Here is a 13,141-nt window from a genome sequence, read left to right on the forward strand (position 1 = left end):
AGGGATAGGTGAATGGAAGTTAAAATCCTATGCGGACACATTTCTTGGTCCTCTGTTTCATAGAGCAATTACTGGATACTAACAACTGAAAAAACCACCTACATATCCGCGAACGCGTTTGGGCTTAGATTTAGGGGAGCTGTGAATCAAAAAATAAGACTTACGAAGCTGAAAATTAACTAAAACGTCAAATAAAAACAAAATAATAAGCAAGGTAAGGCAATATTTTCGGAAGCGCACATCTTCCTGAAGTTTCGTTGCACCACGGAGTGCTAAGAGACTTAATTTGTAGGTAACGGTCACCAGATGGTGGTGTTCACCAGGGGAGTCTACTACGACTCAGATCTTCAACAAAATTTTGTGTTTGTGGGGATCCACACTCTCTGGATGTTTAATCAAGGTAAACATTTTCCATAGTAGGCTGTAATGTGATTTTTATTTAATCGTGCCATTAGCTTATTTCGACTACTTGTCATTGTCAAATACCTGCAAAACCAACATGTAGAGACACTACGTTGTCTGCATACGTCGCCATGTATAAGTAACACGTTACACATCTCACACTAAGGTAAAACATTACTGCATAAATTTCTTACAACCACATCTAATTGAGACGAATTACCATGTGGTCGTAAGAAATTGTGCAGTAATGTTTTATCTTAATGTGAGGTGTGTAAAGCGCTATTTATAGATGGCGACGCATGCAGACAATGTAGTGCCTTTCCATGCTGGTTTTACAGATGCTTGGCAATGGCAAGTAGTCGAAATTAGCTACTTGCACGATAATAATAAATGTCGTGTGACTAGGATCTCGCGTTGGGTAGACCGTTCGCCGAATGTAGGTCTTTCGATTTGACGCCACCCCGGCGACTTGCTCGTCGATGGGGATGAAATGACGATGATTAGGACAACACAACACCCAGATCCTGAACGGTGAAAATCACCGACCCGCCGGGAATCGAACGCGGGCCCTTAGGATTGAGATTCTGTCGCGCTGACCACTCAGCTACCGTGGGGCGACATCGCATGATTAAATAAAAAACACATTACAACCTACTATGGACCATGTTTACGTGTATTACAGATTTTCAGTATTTCATACCTCACAACGCGGTTGAATGTTCTAATCAAATCGCTGCGGCATAAACCAATTCGACGGGGAACTTCCTCGTCTGACATACCTTCTTGCCGTAAAGTGACAGCGTGTGCACTGTCTAAGCTGGAAGCAACCCTTGGAGACCTACTGACAGGCTGAACGGAGCACACACACCACGCCGCCCGTTCATCAGCAGAGACACGGTGCTCTCTGCAGAACTGCGCTGAGAATGCGGTTTTGTTTCTAATTCCTGTGCTAAAAACAATGTTCATAAAGAATCGTCTTGGGAAAGAGTTTGTGAGGGTACGAGATTTTCCTGATATTTTGTACCCAAAGTTTGGAAATAATAATTGCCTTGAGTGGAAATGAAATCTAGTGCTAATTTTAAATATAAATGAACAAGCTTTATTAGTATTTATTAGTATTTATTTGCTATTTTTCTTGACTTCCGGAAGGCGTTCGATACAGTTCCGCACTGTCGCCTGATAAACAAAGTAAGAGCCTACGGAATATCAGACCAGCTGTGTGGCTGGATTGAAGAGTTTTTAGCAAACAGAACACAGCATGTTGTTGTCAATGGAGAGACGTCTACAGACGTTAAAGTAACCTCTGGCGTGCCACAGGGGAGTGTTATGGGACCATTGCTTTTCACAATATATGTAAATGACCTAGTAGATAGTGTCGGAAGTTCCATGCGGCTTTTCGCGGATGATGCTGTAGTATACAGAGAAGTTGCAGCATTAGAAAATTGTAGCGATATGCAGGAAGATCTGCAGCGGATAGGCACTTGGTGCAGGGAGTGGCAACTGTCCCTTAACATAGACAAATGTAATGTATTGCGAATACATAGAAAGAAGGATCCTTTATTGTATGATTATATGATAGCGGAACAAACACTGGTAGCAGTTACTTCTGTAAAATATCTGGGAGTATGCGTGCGGAACGATTTGAAGTGGAATGATCATATAAAATTAATTGTTGGGTAGGCGGCTACCACGTTGAGATTCATTGGGAGAGTGCTTAGAAAATGTAGTCCATCAACAAAGGAGGTGGCTTACAAAACACTCGTTCGACCTATACTTGAGTATTGCTCATCAGTGTGGGATCCGTACCAGATCGGTTTGACGGAGGAGATAGAGAAGATCCAAAGAAGAGCGGCGCGTTTCGTCACAGGGTTATTTGGTAACCGTGATAGCGTTACGGAGATGTTTAATAAACTCAAGTGGCAGACTCTGCAAGAGAGGCGCTCTGCATCGCGGTGTAGATTGCTCGCCAGGTTTCGAGAGGATGCGTTTCTGGATGAGGTATCGAATATATTGCTTCCCCCTACTTATACCTCCCGAGGAGATCACGAATTTAAAATTAGAGAGATTAGAGCGCGCACGGAGGCTTTCAGACAGTCGTTCTTCCCGCGAACCATACGCGACTGGAACAGGAAAGGGAGGTAATGACAGTGGCACGTTAAGTGCCCTCCGCCACACACCGTTGGGTGGCTTGCGGAGTATAAATGTAGATGTAGATGTAGATGTAGATGTAGTAGAATTATATACATTTTTTGCTACCCAGAATAATCGTTCGGAATATAAAGTTTTAATTAATATGTAAGAAGATTTATTTGGGGGAAAAGCCCTGTTTTATTGTTTACGTGAGGTATTCCGCCTGGTCTCCGTGCCGTTCTAAGAGAGGTGAAGAAGTACTTGGAGTCTTGACCGGCAAAGCAGCCGAAGGCGGCAAAGAGTCGTCTGCGCCAGCCATGCTGTCAAGGAATACCAAAGAGCAGAATTTTACATCAATTATGCGTATATTTATGCATTTAAAATACGCTTGTTATTCGTTATCCAGAAGGTCTCCAGTAACAAAAATGTTCAAATGTGTGTGAAATCTTATGGGACTTAACTGCTAAGGTCATCAGTCCCTAAGCTTACACACTACTTAACCTAAATTATCCTAAGGACAAACACATCCACCCATGCCCGAGGGAATATTCGAACCTCCGCCGGGACCAGCCGCACAGCCCATGAGTGCAGCGCCCAAGACCGTTCCGCTAATCCCGCGCGGCTTCTCCAGTAACAAGATACTTTTCAAATAATGTGCGTTATATTTACCTTAAAAGATCGGAGTTGCAAAACTCTGGTTTTAGTAAATATTAAGTTATTCTACAGATAAAAAGAATATTTAACAATTTGGGGGTTCGAAAACTACTTTAACTGAAAATAACAATGAGACAACTTAAAATATAAACAAACTCTCACAAGATGTCCGATTAAAAAAAAAAGGAATGTATGGAAATTATGTATAACTATACTGCGCAAGAAAACTGTAGGATCATTTTTTTTTCGAAACCCCGTAATTGTCTCCCACTGCGACGAGTACGTTTCAAAATTGGCTTAAAATTGCCTACAATCTTCCTTTGTGATGGTGCAAAAGCGTGGTGCGCTGCGACGTCATCCTCGGTCTTGGCGACGCTTCAGACAGCAAGGTGTCTACATACGCGAAAAAAAAAGAAAAAAAATATATATATATATATATGTGGCCAGAGCCCACAGTTCATGTGAAGCGTAAGATGGGTTAATGAAGTCACACTGACACAAAATTTCACCAGAATTCTGTCTGACGCCACCTTGGAATGTCGTCACTCTCACTCTTACCCACATTTCACCACTTTTTATCACGCACCGGCTATGGAGAGCAGAACCGCGACACCCAGCGTTCAAATCAAGCGGTTTTCTTACGGGTGGCCGCGGAAAACGTTACAGACACAATGCCGCTCCGAATCGACACGAAAAGTTGTAAGGAGGTGGCAAAAACGGCGTGAATGAAATTGCCCTTCCACTTGGGGCCTTGACTCGACGCTGGACAATTTAACCCTTCTACAAGGATATCATGGGCTACAACCGCAGTGAACGTTGTCGCACCCATTTGGACTGTAGAGCAACCGCAGTTGTTGCTTTGGTGTACAGCGTGGAACCAGAAGAGACTATTAAGAACCATTCGACGAAATTTGAACGTGATCCGAAGCAACAGAGGAGTGCAACATTGACGTGTACGTGAATAAATCGGAAAAAGGTCCTTCTAAGATCCCCCCCCCCTCCAACTTGGCAAAACCCTCGGTGCCACCCGTGCAAATTTGTTGAGCACTTTAAAAATGTGTCTGTGCGGAATGTACAACCATTCAGCGGAGAGGTTTTCCGTTGCTGCTGTAGCGCCTGGCGGCAGGCAACTCGACCTAAGGGGTTCCGCACAGGTTGTCTGCTCTCAGGCACTAGAGCAGCAGCGAGGCACCACTCAGCTGAATAGGTGTCGAAGTCTTCGACAGGTACATCATTAACATTCTCAACAAAGGTGTCAAAATTGAGGTCCTCCATCATTACGCCACACGAGTGTGCGAAACAGGGGCTGAAAAAGCATAAACATCCTTTACTTCATCGGATCATATTCAAAGTTGGTCGAATCGTTTTGAACAACCTCTAGTGGTTCAACGCTATACATCATACTAAAAATTGCGGTTCTAGGGTCAGATCATGTTCAATGGGGTTGCAACCTCACAATGTCCTTTGAGTAAGGTTGAATCGTCCGGGGGATGCAAAATGGCAGGAATCAACGCCCCATGCGAAGGGGTTGTTTCATTGATGTCTTTTATGCCACCTCCTGAGGGATTCTCATGTCGGTTATGAGCGGCGGTGTGTCCGAAACGTTCTCCTCGGCCATACATAAAAATTCGGCATGATTTCCATGCTAGTGCCGCCGTTGTGACTTCCATTGCAGAGCCGTCACAAGAAGGGGTTAAATATGGTTAAGAGAGCGTATGACGACCTTCCCATAGTGTGGCACATCCATTATGTAATTGGACAGAATTGTGGTGATATTTGATGCCGATGTGACTGGAACTTTTGAGTATGTGTCGACACCTTGCTGTCTGAAGAGTCGCTGAGCGCGAGGGTAACGTCGCAGACCGCCATTCTCTTGTACCGTTACAGACGAAGGTGGTAGCCACCTTTGAACCAAATTTCAAGCATACGTCGCACTTGGAGGCACATACGAGGTTTCGATAAGTTATCCTTTAATTTTGTTGTGCATTGTATTTTTGAACATTATATAAGACTAGCCGACAAAGTTGGCATTGCCCGCGTATTCATTTGGCATATTTCTACTAGAAACGAGAAAAAAATGAAATGTATTTGTAGTGTAATATCGAAAAAATTTCATCTTCGTGTATTCGTGGAAACATCTTTGAAATTATGCATTAAACTAGATGTGATCCCGGACAGTTTCTGTATCATGTGCACAGCTGTTTCTCGTGTGTACAACTCGAGTTTGTAAACGTGTCGCCGGCCGAAGTGGACGCGCGGTTCTGGCGCTGCAGTCTGGAACCGCGAGACCGCTACGGTCGCAGGTTCGAATCCTGCCTCGGGCATGAATGTGTGTAATGTCCTTAGGTTAGTTAGGTTTAACTAGTTCTAAGTTCTAGGGGACTAATGACCTCAGCAGTTGAGTCCCATAGTGCTCAGAGCCATTTGAACCATTTTTTGTAAACGTGCCCATGGCAACTCCTCTTCATAGTTGTATACAGGGTGTTACAAAAAGGTACGGCCAAACTTTCAGGAAACATTCCTCACACACAAAGAAAGAAAATATGTTATGCGGACATGTCTCCGGAAACGCGTACTTTCCATGTTAGAGCTCATTTTATTACTTCTCTTCAAATCACATTAATCATGGAATGGAAACACACAGCAACAGAACGTACCAGCGTGACTTCAAACACTTTGTTACAGGAAATGTTCAAAATGTCCTCCGTTAGCGAGGATACATGCATCCACCCTCCGTCGCATGGAATTCCTGATGCGCTGATGCAGCCCTGGAGAATGGCGTATTGTATCACAGCCGTCCACAATATGAAAACGAAGAGTCTCTACATTTGCTACCGGGGTTGCGTAGACAAGAGCTTTCAAATGCCCCCACAAATGAAAGTCAAGAGGGTTGAGGTCAGGAGAGCGTGGAGGCCATGGAATTGGTCCGCCTCTACCAATCCATCGGTCACCGAATCTGTTGTTGAGAAGCGTACGTACATTTCGACTGAAATGTGCACGAGCTCCATCGTGGATGAACCACATGTTGTGTCGTACCTGTAAAGGAACATGTTCTAGCAGCACAGGTAGAGTATCCCGTATGAAATCATGGCGGTGAATCGAGGTAGTACAGTACATACTGAAGAAACTAAAATGAGCTCTAACATGGAAATTAAGCGTTTCCGGACACATGTCCACATAACATCTTTTCTTTATTTGTGTGTGAGGAATGTTTCCCGAAAGTTTGGCCGTACCTTTTTGTAACACCCTGCAAACGGCCGTTTGCGCTTCGCGGTTGAAAGCTGTCAAAAGCGCTGCCAGCTGAGAGGGGTTTTCCTTAAGTTTTCTCGACTGTAGGAGTGTCTCAGAAGTAAAGAATAAATCTTTATTAAACTTCAGCATGATCGGGCATTTTTTCACACATCTCAGTTTTTATGACATCATATCTCTTGAACAATGTGTCATACAATGATATATTGCATAGGTAAATTCAGCGGCATAAATGGATACTGTCTGAGAAATATATTGTGAATGGAGTTAATACCAAAGAAGTAATCAATTTAAACATCACTAATGATGGCGCTGTTTTTCACGCGCCTCATTGTTTATAACGTCATATTCAGAAAATAATCCTTACCCCTCTCCCCCCTCCCCCCACCCCTCGGCTTCGTCCAGCAATTGTTGCCTGGCAGTAAGGAATATGTGGAGCAAGTTGGGTTGAAATCGGTCCAGTGATTAAGTAGGAGATGTGGAATATAAACACATACATACATACGTTTTTGCAATATGTATGTATTTTTAGATGTATGACTTGATCACAGTTAATCGGTTTAAATGTAGATTAGAAGTACCAACAGAAGTACAAACCACTGTTTTTAATGGTCAACAAGTACACATACCCACCGTGAGCGTGTGCTATTTTTGTATATCAGCTGTCACATTCCACATCATACCAAGATATTACGAATATGATCCAGGGATCACGAAAACTGACTAACTAGGAGTAATGGGACCTCTGAGCTCGACGTCCTCCTTCGAGGCACGAGTATAGGCATCACTATGTTGTAGGTTCATTCCATGTGGAAACTGTGGGGAGACGTGGAACTCATCGCGAGACAGTGTGACACTTTCTGGGGAGCAGAAACTGCACATCGCCATCTGTATTCCCATATTCCCATTGCTAGTGAAATATGGAAACGAATTTTTCCCACCAACAAGATATTGCTGGCTATGCATTATCAAGCCACGAAAACTAGTTTGTGGGGTTATGGTGCAATCAATCGTTGAGTAATTTCATTCTGCCACTCTAAAAGATAGGCTGTGCATCAAGTGAAAATGCTCAGCTTTGTTATGTTTTGTTTTGCACTTACTTTTCACTTCTATTCTACGATAAAACATTAATTTCGCTTTTTTGAGACAAACTCACAGACTTTTGAAGGTCTATTTCTACATGATCCATATGGGAAGTACCCCTTTCTCAAAATATTTTATCCATTTAGAGCGATTGTTTGCAGATTTAGTTCATCGTTAAATAAGAAGCATCTGTCTGAAGGGGAATAATTCATCGTCTTCAACAATTTCACGCCGGAAGGACATCGTCTGAACAGGAAGGTCAGTGCTATGTCTCCTCCCTACCTGTTACAGACTGCCTTGAAACGCTGTCTCGCCAGCTCTCTGTATCAAATATCACACTATAACGATAAATTACACTCTCTCTTTATCACCTCACTGCCTCTCCTTCCGCTCTGCACCACCTCAGGTAAGTTCTTCATCACTGCCGCTCCTTCCGCTCTGCACCACCTTAGGTAATTTCTTCACGACAGAATGATGCATCTCGGAGGCGACGCACTGATCACGGTACGAAAGTGCGAAGTTCGAATTGTGTTACATGTTCCCATGTTCTTCCTAAATCTGCTCACGAGAATACAAGCACGAATTCTCGCTAAAGGCTAGGTTCTTTTCCTTTGCACATCCTGTTGCAATCTGAAATGACTTCCCGTTTGCAATGTTCTCTATAGAAAGCTATATTACACCCAGATCTGCTTCACTATCAAAATAAGTTACCGTATCGAGAAATATTCTTGGCTTTTGTATATTATTCAGCTCGCATGAGTGTGCTGGAGGCTTTATCACTTAGTGGACTTCTGGTTACTGGCTATTTTCTCAGGAATACACAACAAGGGTAATCAGTTGTCTGCAGCTCCTCTGAAATGGTACAATTTGGTTTCCAAACGAATACTTACGTACTGTAGAAGTGTTATTCTTCGTCACTTTTCCAACGTTTTCGTGTTAGATGCACAAGGTGAAGAAGAGATCTTTGAGAAACGAACCAATGTTGTGGTTAAGTAAAACCTGTTTCAGGCGACGAGGGAAGAAGAAAGATTAAAATTTAACGTCCGTCTAGGAAGAAATAATTAAAGACAGAGGACATCTAAATATAAAAGAAAATGTCCTGGCTGGCATACTCACCATCGCCCAGGCGAAACAGCTGAGGACAGAAACTTTAAATTTGGAAATGGTGTTGATGTTATACTAAAGGCACCGTTTAAGACGGAATATTTCGAAATTCCATCCCTGAGGGGGCGAAAAAGGGGAAAAAGTTTTTTTGAAAGTATGTCGCTGTTAAGGCAATTTTGAAGCTAGAACTACGAAAACTGATATTTGATTTCTCAGTCATTTTTGGAAATTTAACCCCCATGGGGGTGAAATAGTGGGTGAATTTTTTAAAAAATAAATTATTGTTAAAGTACTATTAAAGCATTTTTAAAACTACATCTATGAAAATTTGATTCTAGCTTCTCGGATAGAAACAAAAAATTACGTCTTTCAGTGTTTTTGGGAATTCAATCCCTAAGGGGGTTAAATAGAGCTCGACTGATACACTGACACATCATCGCCCAGCCCAAACCGCTAAGGACAGAAACTTAAAATTTGGAGGGATGTTTATCTTATACTATAGGCATCGTTTAAGAAGGGATTGTTCGAAATTACGCCTCTAAGAGGGTGAAGTACGGGATGAACAGTTTTTTGAAAATGTGTCGCTATTCAGGCAATTTTGAAGCTAGAACTACGAAAATTGGTATTTGGCTTCTCGGTCAAAAATAAAACAATATCTGCTTCAGCATTATTGGGGGGTTGGGTTATTTGGGGGAGGAGATCAGACAGCGAAGTCATCGGTCTCATAGGATTAGGGAAGGAAGGGTAAGGAAATCGGCCGTGCCCTTTCAAAGGAACCAACCCGGGATTTGCCTGGAGCGATTTAAGGAAATCACGGAAAACCTAAATCAGCATTTTTGGAAATTTAACTACTAAGAGGATAAAATACTGGGATAAATTGTTTTTTGAAAATAAATCATTATTAAAGGGGTACTGCTAAAACATTTTTAAAGCTACGTCTATGAAAACTGATATTTGACTTATCGGTCAGAAATAAAAAAAAACTACGTTTTTCAGTGCTTTTGAAAATTTCGTTAAATTACATTCGTAATGTGCTTCTAGGGAAATATCTGTTACGAGAAGCAAGTTTCTGTGGAAGTATCACCACAAGGAGTCAAAGGGCAAGATTAACAAATACTGCCGGCTCCAGCGACCGGAATCGCTTTTTGGTCAGAAATAAAATCTGAAAAGTTCCACGCTTCTGGCGGCTTTAATTAGCGTGCAAAATTTAGCAGACATTGTAGTTTGAGAACAATATACAAATTAGATTAAAGAAAAACAAAAAAAATTGTGCAGTATGCTAGTATGTTCTAATACAAGGATAGGGACGGAAATTCACCCCGTTGTTTTCAAAGCAGCTCTCACGACTTTTGCACTGATCAGTGTAGGGAAACAACAGAAGATTTAAACGTGCACAGAGATTTGAACCCTGCTCATCCCCCTAGCGAATCCAGTCTCTCGAACACAAAGCCACACAGCTCGGTATTAGGTTTCAAATAAGGGTGTTTGAAAAGGGAAAAAAGCAGGAAAAAATGTTTCCAGTGCGGTAATATTTATCAATGCATTGTCAAAAAGCGCAATAATGTACTTGAAGGATAACAGAAATCCCTGAGGTGTTACTCGTTCGGAATTAGAACTATAGAAAAAAATTCTGATCAGCTTCTCGGGTTTACTAACATCGAAAAAATTTAATTTTTCAATTTACTTAATGTAGTATCAACAACTTCCTATATTAAACACTAAAAGCTAGGAAAACCGTTACACTGTATAGATAACAAAATGGAACTCCTGGTTGAATATAATGTTCGTGTATCTGAGAACGTCACTGACAGACAATAGATACTGAGTTCCGGATTGTCTTATAATACTCACGTGTGATAAGAGATGGGCCAAACAGGGGTATAGTTTGAATTGTACATCATTTAAAAAACATCAAAAACTCTGGTGTAGCGCAGCCGCTTTGTATTTGTAGCAGAAGAATAAATTAATAGATTAAATTAAGTTTGTGTTACGAATATGCACATGTTTGCTCTTTTCCACAAATAAAGTGTGTCCGCTATCTAGTCGAGCCGTTGTCCTTTTGCATAGCTCCTAATTCTTTGTCCCAGCTACTAGTGCAACAAGCAGCAAGAGGCACGATACGATATCTCCTTAATTTTTCAGCTGTTCCTTTGACTGCAACTCATTCCAAAGGTCTTAACCCCTAGCACTCGAGCGTGTTGTCTCGTCTGATAATGAGGTGCTTACAAGTCAACTAACTTTTACAAAATACAAGGTTTCAGAGTCAACATTCGGAAAACATAACGAATACGTCTGGAACAAAGGAACCCGGTACAATACCAAATCTGTCCACTGATTAAAGAAAATACACTCAACTTCTAGATTAAACTGAAAATCCTCAAGAAGTATTTATTTTTCCAATATCACGAGTCTGAAATTTGGTTGTTAGTTGCAAACACCAGCTTCTAGAAGATGGGAGTAATCCAGAATAAATTACTACGTGTTCCTACTCCTGTTCCCCGTTTTCTGTCAAACTCAGAAATACACACAGGCTTTTAAATCCGTAAAATTCCCGAAAATATTCGACACCAAGTCTATAGTTTCCATACCATGGACGACTGTCTCGTGCAAACCATGGGTAATATACTGCCTGACTGTAGATACAGATTTTGCTGAGTGGTTCTGAATGGTCAGTTCATTATTCAAATTATTCTATACCTAAATCCGCAGGAAAGCAAGAAAGTGACACTCAGGAAGGGGTGAAATCTTAGTTATGTAGCCCTCCTTCCTTCAGTTCGGACACAATAATGAGACCCTTGCTGTCCAGAACCTTGAATCTCAACGGGTCTTGATCCCCTCAGATTGTTCGTCGGTTGGATAGGGTTAGGTTGTTACATACATCAGAGATACACCATAATGAAACTTTTTTTTACAAAATTTAACATATTTTTTTGTTTTGTGGAGGAAACGCCAACCAGTACTTGTGCAAAAACTTGTAGCGTCCGTCTAGATTGCATATATTTCTAATATTACTGCCCATTTTATTTCAATCGAACCATCTTCAGATCTTATTTTGTCGGCTACGTCTTTGCACACATACTGCTCATAGAAATTGGCGGGTTACTCTTGTAGTCGACATTCCGCTTCCAACACGCTACACTGACGCATACTTAGACACTTCCTATAGAAATTGATAGATTACTCTAGTAGATGACACTTTGTATTCGAAGATGATTTGATGAAACTGAAACTGCTCATAACATTAGAAATATAGGCAGTCTACATGGCCAATATAATTTACAATGTCTTTATTTTGTACACCCGAAATATCGTATCTCCTGTCTTATTTTATTATTGGTGATGTGCTAGTGTTGCCATGCATGAAACTACTACAGACGGACCGTTTCAGTTTAGGTGTTTCCATTTCATTGTAAATCTCGACAGTCGTTAATGACAGTATACAGCTACCACATGCTGTGGTATTTTTACCGGTCCCAACCGTACTAAGAGGCTCCTGCGGCGAACACACTCCGAATGTTAATGTCAAGTAGCTTGAGTTCATGGGGCCTAAGTCGTTGTTCTTATTGAATAGTTGCAAGAACATCAGCTCTACAATGATAGGATAGTGCGTGTTTGGCAGTCGGGAGGCTCCGGCGTGTGCTGTGAGGTGGGGCGGAGCTAGGCGGCAGGCCGCGCGCGCACGTACCTGGCGTGCCGTCGCGAGGTCTCGAACTCGGAACCGTGGGAGTGTCGGCTGCTGAGCTCCACCCGCCTTCGCCGGCCGCCGACAGACGTCTGCCTCGGCCCTGGTCGCCACCGCCGCCGCTGCCGTCGTTCCGCCGCTTCCGACGTACGCCACCAGAGCGCTCTGTCAACGCTCACCCTGCGTCCTTACGGGGCGCGTTTTTGTAGATGGAGCATCGTCTCCCTCAACCCTCGACAGCAGGAAAAGCTACAGGCGTTGAGCAAAATGCTCTTTTAATACGGCGATATCGCAAACAGCCCGATCGAAGCAGATCTATGTCTACATTTGCATGTACAGATTGGTCAGTGTTCAGGAATAGACAGGAACGATAATTCGAAGCAAAATAGTCTAGTAAAAGTGGGTTCTAAAATGCACACCTTAAGAGCTATGAGCACTTCTTCATCTTCGCTACTCTGCAACACATCTCTTCTGCTGTAGGAATAGCGGTTATAGCTGAAACAACCAATCTTCGGTCAAGCGGTTCTTTCGTCTCTAATCTGTTAAAACCTCTCAAAATAACTGATTTCTGAAATAACCGATTCTCGGTTTTTATTGCTATTATTGTAGTAATAAATCTAACTCTGGACAAAGATTGAAAAATTCTAATGAAGGTGAAAGAGGATGAGATCTCGATCAATATGGTGTTGAGACTGTGACAGAAATCCGTCTCATTGTCTCCGGCAAAGATGGCGAAGTTGTAAGAGAAGCTTGTGGCAACAACGAGAACGAAATGTCACAAATTAATGACTTATCTGAATCGTCACTTTTGGATGGTATAAATTTTTTGCTCTGAAG

The 13,141-nt window shown here is 42.1% G+C and overlaps 1 protein-coding gene across 1 annotated transcript in view; it reads right to left on the bottom strand.

Annotated features, from left to right (window-relative positions):
* The window catches only part of LOC124594252 (myosin-7B), a 305,039-nt gene extending 292,631 nt beyond the window's left edge, over nucleotides 1-12,408 (bottom strand). The window contains exon 1 of the mRNA XM_047132616.1: nucleotides 12,308-12,408. The gene's annotated coding sequence lies outside the window, so the exon portion shown is untranslated. The remainder of the gene's footprint in view (nucleotides 1-12,307) is intronic.
* Nucleotides 12,409-13,141: the final 733 nt, after the last annotated feature.

The sequence above is a fragment of the Schistocerca americana genome, chromosome 2 (assembly GCF_021461395.2).
Source record: "Schistocerca americana isolate TAMUIC-IGC-003095 chromosome 2, iqSchAmer2.1, whole genome shotgun sequence".
Lineage (NCBI taxonomy): Eukaryota > Metazoa > Arthropoda > Insecta > Orthoptera > Acrididae > Schistocerca > Schistocerca americana.